Source organism: Oryx dammah, unplaced genomic scaffold (assembly GCF_014754425.2).
Source record: "Oryx dammah isolate SB20612 unplaced genomic scaffold, SCBI_Odam_1.1 HiC_scaffold_19, whole genome shotgun sequence".
Lineage (NCBI taxonomy): Eukaryota > Metazoa > Chordata > Mammalia > Artiodactyla > Bovidae > Oryx > Oryx dammah.
The window spans coordinates 21,803,527-21,815,495 of NW_024070203.1; positions in this window are offsets into that span (position 1 = coordinate 21,803,527).

An 11,969-nucleotide genomic window follows, 5' to 3' on the forward strand; every position below is an offset into this window, starting at 1 on the left:
AAGAGCCTAAAAATTATATCCCTGAGAAAATCCCTTTCCATCTGCATAAATGGAGCAAAAGCCCATTCACAGCCTTGTATCCCAGGTCCTCCTGGGAGCCAGTTATTGTTCCTAACAATGTGGGCTTCCAACAATGAGCTCAGGCAAGCAGCTGACCTGGGACCCAGTGGCCTCCCCACACTGAAGATGTGTAAGAGGTCTCCCCTGAGAAAAAGTCCAATTGTCCTCGTATCCTGCCTCCACATCAAGTATGAAAACATCCCCAGCAATTTATCTTCTGCTTCCGGGCAGGTCAGCCCCAAGCCAATGGAGGGAAAGGGGGGGTTAGCAGAGGGAAATAGAGATGAAATAGAGAAATAATAGAGATCAAATCATGGACAGCCTCCTAGGCCATTATAAGGACACTTGCTTTTACTCTTTAGTGCAGGACTTTGAGTAGAGGGATGACAAGATTTGATGGATGCTAAGTAGGGCTTCTCAAGCTGCTGTATTGAGAATACACTGAATGAGGCAGGGGCAGAGGCAAGGAGCTTAATCAAGAGCAATCCTAGCTTAGCAATAATCCAGGTGAGAGCCAAGAGTGGCTTGGACCAGAGTGATGGAGGTGGTAAGAATGCGTTTTAAGTATAGAAATGACAGGATTTGCTAATAGATTGAATGTAAGGTGTAGAAGAAGGAGAAGAAGCCAGGGAGATTACATAGATTTTATCTGAGTGACTGGAAGAATGAAGATATCATTAACTGAGATGGGAGTAGATTAGAGAAGAGGCTAGTTTTTGCATATGGCCTTTTGCATATTAAATCTGAGCTACATACAAGGCATCTAGCGATATGTTCAGTAGATAGTTGAGCGTGTATTTAAGGGGGTTATTTAGGGTTGAAGGTTATCAATCTATCTATCTACCGACTTGACAATTTACATATAACATTTGAAACCATGAAACAAGGTGCTATCTCCTTGTGAACAAGTATAGAGACAAGCAGACACCTAAGGACTGTACCTACAACATCAAGAGGTCAGGGAGACGAGGAGAAACCAGCAGAAGAGGCTGAGCAGAAGCAGATGATGAAATACAAGACAGGAGACTGTGGTGTTGGGATGCAAAGGGCAGACTCATCTCATGGAGACAATGACCTACTGCTGCCACCGAGTGCCACCGAGAGGCAGTGTGAGTGGAGGCATAGCTGTGCAGCAGTCATGCAGACCTCGACAAAGGCAGTTTGGGTGGGGTGCTCATGTGACATCTGATTGACACGGCGTTGAGAGAGAGGAGAGGAGAGGGGAGGCGATGGGGGTGTTGAATAGGGTCAGCTCATAGTGACCACCATAAGCATACACTTCCGTGGTATTAAATAAATTCATAATGGCGTGCAACTATCACCACCTTCCATCTCCATAATTCTTTCCATCTTATAAAACTGAAACTCTACACCCATTCAAGAGTAACTCCTTTTTCTCCCTCTCTCCACTCCCTGGCAACCACCATTCTACTCTCTATCTCTCTGATTTTGACTATTAGAACCTCATACAAGTGGAAACCTACAGCATTTGTCTATTTGTGCCTACATTTTTAAGTCTGGGGAAAATGAGAATCAGAGACTTCAAGCAGTTTGCCCAAGGCCACACAGCTAGTTAATCACTGAAGCAGAATGAAGGTTGTAGTGTTTGTTCCTGTTGCCTCAGCCAGAAATGTTATTGTTAGCAACGTAGGTGTGTTTCACAGGAATCAACCAAAACTTCAGAAATGCAAGCTTTCTAGGGAGATAATGGGTAACAACTCTCAAAGGTCTACCATGAACCGGAGGCTGTGAGCACCTTCTCTATGACCGTTCAGTCCTTCTGACTGCTGTCTGCAGTGGCTACTGTTGGAATCCTCATTTCGTAGATGAGAAACCTAACTTTGAGTTAACTGATCTCCCTAAACTGAAATGTACAGTCCAGGAGGGCAGAGATCCCAACCAGCGTTTTTGGAGCTCTCACCCAACACCCTGAAAAGGCCTGACACATAAATGGCACTCTCACACTATTCCGTAGACATCATTTGTCCCCCAGCCGGCCTGAACAACTGTGGGCGCTGGGTTGCAAGATGCTCTAGATACATAGTACCTGCTCTGCAAATACAAAAGACTAATACAAAAACTCTCTTTCCTTACGGGAAAGAGAGGATACCAGAGTAGGCTTTCTGGTGATGGGGTGTTTGAGGTGAGATTAAAAGGATCAAGAGTGAAAAAGTTGGCCTAAAGCTCAACATTCAGAAAACTAAGATCATGGCATCCGGTCCCATCGCTTCACGGGAAATAGATGGGGAAACAGTGCAAACAGTGTCAGACTTTATTTTGGGGGGCTCCAAAATCACTGCAGATGGTGACTGCAGCCATGAAATTAAAAGACGCTTACTCCTTGGAAGAAAAGTTATGACCAACCTAGATAGTATATTCAAAAGCAGAGACATTACTTTGCCGAATAAGGTCCGTCTAGTCAAGGCTACAGTTTTTCCTGTGGTCATGTATGGATGTGAGAGTTGGACTGTGAAGAAGGCTGAGCACCAAAGACTTGATGCTTTTGAACTGTGGTGTTGGAGAAGACTCTTGAGAGTCCCTTGGACTGCAAGGAGATCCAACCAATCCATCCTAAAGAAAATCAGCCCTGGGATTTCTTTAAAAGGAATGATGCTAAAGCTGAAACTCCAGTACTTTGGCCACCTCATGCCAAGAGTTGACTCATTGGAAAAGACTCTGATGCTGGGAAGGATTGGGGGCAGGAGGAGAAGGGGACAACAGAGGATGAGATGGCTGGATGGCATGACTGACTCAATGGACGTGAGTCTGAGTGAAGTCCAGGAGTTGGTGATGAACAGGGAGGCCTGGCATGCTGCGATTCATGGAGTAGCAAAGAATCGGACACGACTGAGCAACTGAACTGAACTGAACTGAAAGGGACTTCCCTAGTCAAAAGATACCTGGAGTAACAGGCAAGGACTGATGCTAAAGCTGAAGCTCCAATTCTTTGGCCACCTGATGCAAAGAGCTGACTCATTGGAAAAGAACTTGATGCCAGGAGAGATTGAGGGCAGAGGAGAAGAGGGTGACAGAGGATGAAATTGTTGGATGGCATCATTGACTCAATGGACATGAGTCTGAGCAAACTCTGGGAGATGGTGAAGGACAGGGAAGCCTGGCATCCTGCAGTCCATGAGATCACAAAGAGTTGGATGCAACTGAGCAACAGCAAGGGCCTTCCCTGGTGGTCCAGTGGCTAAGACTCCCTGCTCCCAATGCAGGGGCCCTGGGCTCCATCCCTGCTCAGGGAACGACATCCCACATGCCCCAACTAAAAGATCCTGCAGTCCTCAGTGAAGATCGAGTGCAGCTAATATGTGGTGCAGCCAAATAAATAAAATTTTTTTAAAAGGATCAGATAAAGTTTGGGGTGTGGGTAGGTGAAAGGAGCTTATAACAATCAAAGAGCTCTTCATATGTGGAAGCTGAAATCTGAATTTATATCATTTTTACACATGAGTATGCTCCTCCTTTTCCTTGTTTTTAACCATTTGAAAAATGTAAAATCATTTTTTGTTGTTCAGATCACTAAGTTGCATCCGACTCTTTGTGACCCAATGAACTGCAGCATGCCAGGCTTCCCTATTCAAGCTGGTTTTAGATGTTCAAGCTCATTTTTAAAAAGGCAGAGAAACCAGAGATCAAGTTGCCAACATCCACTGGATCATTGAAAAAAGCAAGAGAGTTCCAGAAAAACATCTATTTCTGTTTTATTGACTATGACAAAGCCTTTGACTGTGTGGATCACAAGAAACTGTGGAAAATTCTGAAAGAGATGGGAATACCAGACCACCTGACCTGCCTCTTGAGAAATCTGTACGCAGGTCAGGAAGCAACAGTTAGAACTGGATATGGAACAACAGACTGGTTCCAAATAGGAAAAGGAGTATGTCAAGGCTATATATTGTCACCCTGCTTATTTAACTTATATGCAGAGTACATCATGAGAAACGCTGGGCTAGATGAAGCACAAGCTGGAATGAAGATTGCCAGGAGAAATATCAATAACCTCAGATACGCAGATGATACCACCCTTATGGCAGAAAGTGAAGAAGAATTAAAGAGCCTCTTGATGAAAGTGAAAGAGGAGAGTGAAAAAGTTGGCTTAAAATTCAACATTCAGAAAACTAAGATCATGGCATCTGGTCCCATCACTTCATGGCAAATAGATGGGGAAACAATGGAAACAGTGGCAGACTTTATTTTGGGGGGCTCCAAAATCACTGCAGATGGTGACTTCAGCCATGAAATTAAAAGATGCTTACTCCTTGGAAGGAAAGTTATGACTAACCTAGACAGCATATTAAAAAGCAGAGATATTACTTTGCCAACAAAGGTCCATTTATTCAAGGCTATGGTTTTTCCAGTAGTCATGTATGGATGTGAGAGTTGGACTATAAAGAAGCTCTGAAGAACTGATGCTTTTGAACTGTGGTGTTGGAGAAGACTCTTGAGAGTCCCTTGGACTGCAAGGAGATCCAACCAGTCCATCCTAAAGAAAATCAGTCCTGAATATTCATTGAAAGGACTGATGCTGAAACTGAAACTACAAAACTCTGGCCATCTGATGCAAAGAACTGACCCATTTGAAAAGACCCTGATGCTGGGAAAGATTGAAGGCGGGAAGAGAAGGGGAGAACAGAGGATGAGATGGTTGGATGGCATCACCAACTCAATGGACATGAGTTTGAGTAAACTCCGGGAGTTGGTGATGGACAGGGAGGCCTGGGGTGCTGCAGTCCATGGGGTTGCAAAGTGTCAGACATGACTGAGCAACTGAACTGAACTGAACTGAAGCTTCCCTGTCTTTCACTATCTCCCGGAGTTTGCTCAAACTCATGTCCATAACCATTTTAGGCTTATAAAAAATAAGCAGAGGGGCTAGGCTTGCGCTACAAAATTCACAAGCAACATCTAGCTGTTTCCTTAGAAGACTTCTGCTGGCCCACAGGACAGGTGATGATTAGCTTGCAGATCTTAATGGCAGGAAGGGGGAGTCTTCTCCTGTTCTGCTCCTTCAATGCACGTAATTACTGTCAGAAGAGGTTTGCCATCCGACCCTGAATCAGTGCTTTGTCATTCCGCTCACGGGGTCTATTCAGCCCATAGCACGGGTATTTTTCTCCAATGGAGCCGATCCTGTTTCACCATTCTGACTTTTTGGTAGAATTTTTATTCTTTTTTTTTTTTCTTCCCCCCTAGAGAATTTAAAGCAAAGTTATCAAGCCTTTCCCCACCCCAACCCTCTGTATCTTTCACTAAGAATTCATATAAATCCCACTGCCCTGACTTAGCTGTTAATCTTGCAGGCTGCTTAATGTCTCTGAAGTCATTTATCCTGTTCGGGAGATAGGTAAGTCATCTATTGTAGAGATTTGAAAACTCTTTGGTTCCCTCTGCTCCCCAAAGCACGAAGCCAGATAAGAAATGCGTCTGGTCTAATTCCTTGGCTTCGGGCTCCTGGTGCTTGAATGATAGGCAAGTAGTTTCTATGACCCAGCCCCTATGCTGCACTTAAGCTAAGGCTCACCACTGATCACAGTCAGTTTCTTTCTATTTTTTCCCTTAAGCTAGTGATTAGCATCTTAATACAGTCACCAGCCTGGAGGATGGCTTGTCCTCACATCCGTGATAAAGGAAAGCTGATCTTTAATCCAAAGAATTGGAAGGAGAAGAAAAGAATGCCCTGGAAAATGGCTGGTGGCAGCGAGGCCACAGCTCAGAAACTATTTTCTTAATGTGTGTTAGTCGTTCAGTCGTGCCCAACTCTTTGCAATCCCATGGACTGTAGCCCACCAGGCTCCTCTGTCGAAAGGATTTCCCAGGCAAGAATAGTGCAGTGGGTTGCCATTTCCCCCTCCAGAGGATCTTCCCGACCCAGGGATCAAACCAGGGTCTCTCATGTGTCCTGCAGTGGCAGGTGGGTTCTTTACCACTAGTGCCACCTGGGAAGCCCCAGGAATTGTACACAAAAAAGATTATCCCTTCCACTAGGCTCTCAAGCAAGCAAAACTCTTTATTAAAAGAAAGCTTGTGCACAGGGAGAAGGTGGGGGGATGGTGGTGGCAGGGAAGTGCCAGCTCCCGGAGAAGGGGCAAACTGCTTTCATAACTATACGGAGGGCAGGTCTCATGGTCACTGGTAATTTCCAGAAAGCGCCGAACTTCTTTGATCATCAGTAGGTGGTTCCATGGTAGCTGTCAGGAATAGAGTGTTTGGGTGAAGGAAAAAGAATGTAGGAGAATTTTCTGCAAGAAAGCCCCAGAATAGATGAAGTTAAAATTGGTATTTGAGCTTCGTGTGTGAGTGTTAGCGGAGATAAAGTTAATATTTTATTCCTGTGAGCCTGGTTTTGGTCTCTCAAGCCTTGGTTCTTTAGCTTCCAAAGCCTGTTTGCTCAAGGGTATTCTTGGCCCTTTTCCAAAATGGCTGTACTCCTGTCTTGCTGTATCAAATGGACTGTCCTAATGTATTGAGAACATGCTGCTCCCCCTGTGGCCGGTCCAAATGAGGTGGACCATGAGTTTTCACCTTGACACCAACATTGTCGTCATTCCACATCTGACTGGGCATCTTTTGGCTGTAAAGTCCAGTGAGAAAGGTCAGTTTCCTTGGCAGGCTGAACTAACCTTGGTTGATTGGCGATCCTTGCTAATCGGAAGTAACGCAGTGTTTAATTAAGATTCCAGCAGCTTCATTCTTAGCCCTCTTGTTTCCAGTTCCAGGGCTATAGCCAATAAAACAAATAACTTGAATTCACTTCACAGCTGTTTTGGGCAGATTCACGGATCATGGATCCCAAAAGCTCTTCTCAGTGCTTCTCCCAGGACTTACTATGCTTCTGCCTGCCAAAATGCTTTGACATAATCAGCAGTTCTGTTTGTTTCCAACCTCAGTCCCTTTTCTGGCACTCTGGGCTGGTATTTTGAAGGGTGGGGGAAAAGAGCACAATGTGGTGAAAAACGACACAAATGTAAACCCCAGTTCTCTCACTTTGAGCCATGGGACCATGACTAGGGAGCTCCCCCTCTGATCCTGGGCCTTCTCTTGTTTAACTGGAGTATCAGTGTCTCCCTCACGGAAGGCTTGAGAAGGCAAAATAGCAGAGATAAGAGTCAAAAGTGGAGGCTCAATAAATTCTGCTGTTGGAAAGGAAAAGAAAGGAAAACTGTCTTCTTTACCCTCTTAGGTTCCTAATCTGGGGCTCTGCAAATTAAAATGACAAAAAAACTAACAAGAGGAAAGGTCTATTTCATATACACATCGCAGGCTCATAGAAATCAATGAAAACCTCGAAGAGGTGGTCAGACCCTGAGGCTTCTATATCATTTTAACAGAAGGAAGTTAAGTTACTGGGGAAGTGGCAAGAAAAGGAAAAGTGTTTTGAGTTTCTAGGGTGCTAAATTGTAGGAAGGTAAGTACACGCAGAAACTAGTGGAAGATAAGCGTTATTTAGTAAGATTTTTGCAGATCCATCTTTTAAAAAAAATATTTATTTATGTATTTGGCTGCACTGGGCCTTAGCTACTGCATGTGGGACCTTTGATGTTCACTGGGTCACGCGGGGTCTTTAGTTACGGCATGTGGGATCTTGTTCCCTGACCAGGGATCGAACCCGGGCCCCTGTATTGGAAGCATATAATCTTAGCCATTGCACCACTAGGGAAGTCCCTGTGCAGGCCTGTCTTGATGGTAACTTTCCATTCTCTTCATGGCCATCCAACTCCTCCAGGAGAGGGAATTTATGGCAGGCTTTCTGCCTTTAGTAAGAGAGGGGAGACTCAGAAAGGCTTCTTTCTGCACCTGTTGATTCTCCATGGCCTTTACCTCAAAATAATCCATATGCCCAAGTGACTTATTTTGAGGTCATATATGCTGACCTTCTTCAGGACATTACTATTATCATCATATCATTACACGACTAGCTTTTAGGCCAGTGCCACTGAGGAAACATTGATTGATTATTCAAAACTAGCCACGGGAAACAACAAAGTCCTACTGCACAGTACAAGAAACTGTATTCAATATCCTGTGACAAAACATGATGGAAAGGAATATGAAAAAGAATATATATACGTATAGTTAAATCACTTCACCATACATCAGAAATTAACACAATACTGCAATCAAGTATACTTCAAAAAAAAAAAAAGGAGAAGAATTTCAGAAAAAAGCAATATGGAATGCAGCAAAATAATGATGACCCAGTTTTATGGTAAATTTCTGGATATCTGAGCCAGTCTTTGTAAAAGATGACTTTGAGGAGTGTAATTCTATTCACATGGAGGATACTGTCTTTCTTACTATCAGAGTACCACCATCTTTTTTTAAAGTTTTATCTCTCTTTATTTGCTGCTGCTGCTGTTGTTGTTGTTTTTGACCCTATCACTACAAGACATGTGGGATCTTAGTTCCACGACCAAGGATCAAACCCATGCCCTTACATTGGAAATGCAGCATCTTAACCACTGGACCACCAGGGACATCCCCCACCATCTTTTGAAGTAACTAACACTTTTATTTATTTGTTAAGCATTTACATAGCCCTTGCTCCACACCATACATCATTCATTGTATGTTATAAACATAACAAGTTTGAGCCAGCTGAAGGGTGAGGAAACAGAAGCAGACAGAGGTTTAATAACTTGCACAGCAGCAGTGACAGAGCCAGGAAGCCAAATCAGGCAGCTGGGCTCCAGGGTCTGTGCTCACAACACCCATGCCATGAGCTCCATGAGGTTTTTTTGAGTGAGTGAAGGTGAAGTATCTTGACCCAGATGACACTTGCCAACTCAAGATGCAAGTCAAGTCTGTGTGACCTTAACCCTTGTGCCTCCCTGTGCTCCAGTATCCCCTGGTGGCCCAGGCTCTCAAGGTGGGAAGCAGGCTTGGAGGTTGACCTCCTGAGTGTGACCGAGAGGAGAAATCCAGCCAGTTCAGCTAGTGTGAGCTGAAGATTGGGCAGAACCTCCCCAGCCCCCACCGACCACTCACGGTGCCCCCATCTCCTTCCAATTTCTCTGTTTTCCTCTGCAGGACTGAATGGGAGTGAGAGCAAAAAAAAGGAGCAGCTTAGGGACTTCCATGGTGGTCCAGGGGTTAGACCTTCCAATGCAGGGGGTGTGGGTTTGACCCCTGGTGGGGGATCTATGATCCTACATGCAGTCAAAAAAAAACACACACACACATTAAAAATTAATACAATTCATTCATCCACTTAACAATTTTTCTTAAAAAATAAAGTATATATATATATAAAGTATATATATATATATTTTTTTTTAAAGGAGCAGTTTATTAGGATCCTCAGCAATGTGAAAATACTTTAAAAAGGAGAAAGAACCATCTGAAAGCTAATGGGCGAGACGCTCACCTCATGTGTTGAATCCACAGATTCGGTTTAATTCAGCAGAGAATTCACTGAACAGCCACTCCAGGGCCAGCTCCACAAGTCTATGTTAAAAGCAACTCCCTTTTTATAAAAAACATCTCCCACTCTCCAAACTAGGCTAATTCCAAATCTTACATGAGATACGCTGAGAAATGAGTCACAGTTTCCCTAAAGTTGAAATTTAACCGAGCGTCCTGTATTTTTATTTGATAAATCTGACAACCCTACTCCAAATGCGTAATTTGGTCAATGACAAAGAATAAAAAAACTAGACAGAAGAAAAAATGCATTTTTCTCAGAGCAGGATCAATAGAAATCGTCATCTTAAAGTTATAAATGTTACCACGTTTCCTCTTGATAAATGGGAAAGAGCAGTTCACACAGTGAGACAGGAGTCAACCAAAAAGCGAAAGAGAAGTGTCTATTATACAGACGTGCATAATTATTTTTCTCGTACAAGAAATAGAATCTCCATTTATTTATGTCCGTTCACTCTGTATGTTTCTGGTATGATGTGGGGACCTGAGATAGACAAGGAGGAGGAAGCAGGAAAGGAGGAGAAAAGAGAAAAAGAGAAGAGAACGAGAAAGGAATTAAGCTTCCGAAGTTTTCACTATGTGTCAGAGGTGGCGCTTGATCCCTTACTTCATGATCTTATTTAACCTCCACAAAGTATCTCCAAGGTTGCTATGACTCTGTTTTACACACGAGGCTCAGAGAGGTGAAGGACTACTTTCGCAGCAGCTGAAGCACCAGAGAAAAGCCTCTCCATCTAGTTGGCCATATTGTCCACCCACCCCTATCTCCAGAACCCCTTTAATGGAGAAAATTATATGTCCTGGACTCACTAGTCTCTCTCTCTCTCGTCCCCTTTGTCAGTTTGTCTATGCAGAATGTACCACAGTTGACCTTGAGTGTGGATTAGTTACTTGTGTGCATGTCTCTTCCAAGTTACTGAACAGCTTTAGGCAAGCGGCATGTCTGATCTGTTCCTGCGTCACCAGCCTGCCCAAGATGACTGGCATATGTATAAAGCACCTCTATGTGCCAGACACTGTGTTAAATACTTGAGATTCATATCTTAAATTGTCACAAAGACCCTCTCTCTTATCCCCATTTTGCAGATGAGGAAAACTGAGCTTCAAAGAATAGACAGACTTAATAGACTAAAAGGACTCTAAGAAAGTCCCAGCCTCTTCCTCCTTTTAAGGCCTGTCTCTGTCCAAGCTGACATCCAAAAGAAATACCACCAAAGTATCTACCAATAATTAGAAAGCAATTTAGAGGACTTCCCTCTAAATTGGTGGTCCAGTGGTTAAGAGGCTGTACTTCCACCTCAGGGGGTGTGAGTTCCATCCCTGGGTAGGGAACTAAAATCCCACAATCCGTGTGGCCAAAATATAATATAAATTAATTAATTTAATTAAATTTAAAAAAGGTCCCCAGGTGCTGTTCTCTCTTTAAAAAAAAAAAAAAGCAATTTAAATGTTTACAAGAATCTTTCAAGAAAATTCTAAAGGTCGTGTTTCCATCAATAGACAACTAAACTTCTTAAAACAGAATTTGCTGTGAAGATTCTTAATTCCTGAGGCCATTTCCCCAAACCTAGTGCAGTTTCTCTTGACTTTTCTCCCCTTCCCCAATTCACCTACCAGCTCTATTCCATTCTTCGCCTCTGGCAAATTGCTTCTCTTTTCAAATCAAGTCTGTACAGCCCATATGAAAGGGTAATACATTCATACCTACACATGGAGATTGTGTAGTCGTGAAGTAATAACATGCATCAAGCAGCATTCTGTGTGGTGTCTGGCACAAAGAAAGCACTCAATAAATTTTCCCCATCCTTTCTATTAGTCCCAGCTTTGCAGCTTTACCTGTCATATGATTCTGCATAGCAAATTCCCTGATGAATGCCTGGCACACAATGCTACAGAAAAAGAAAGAGAGTGTGAACACTCATATGGACGTGTGTATTAATACAATTTTCCTATTTATAAGCAGCAGTGATGCTGTATTTGAAGGGTATTTCCCATTTATGTGCTATGTGCTGAGTCACTTCACTCATGTCCAACTCTTTGCAACCCTATGAACTGTAGCCCTCCAGGCTCCTCCATCCATGGGGATTCTCCAGGCAAGAATACTAGAGTGGGTTGCCATGCCCTCCTCTAGGGGGTCTTCCTGGTCCAGGGACTGAACCCGCATCTCCTATGTCTCCTGCTTTGGTGGGCAGGTTCTTTACCACTAGCACCACCTGGCAAGCTCATTTCGCATCTAAACAGTCAGAGAACCCAAGGAAGAGACACTGATTCTCCCTAAATATGCATGCACCCCCCGCTCCATGTTCCCAGACTTCCTGCAGTTATGCAGGACCACACGAGCAATTCTGGTGGAAAGCTGTCAATAAAAGCGAGCATATCACTTCCTGCCAGAGCATTTAGGAGTCGGGGTATAATCCTCCAACTCTCTCTTCCACTGCCACCATGAGTCAATGACTAAGGAGGCCACAGGGATGGAGAAT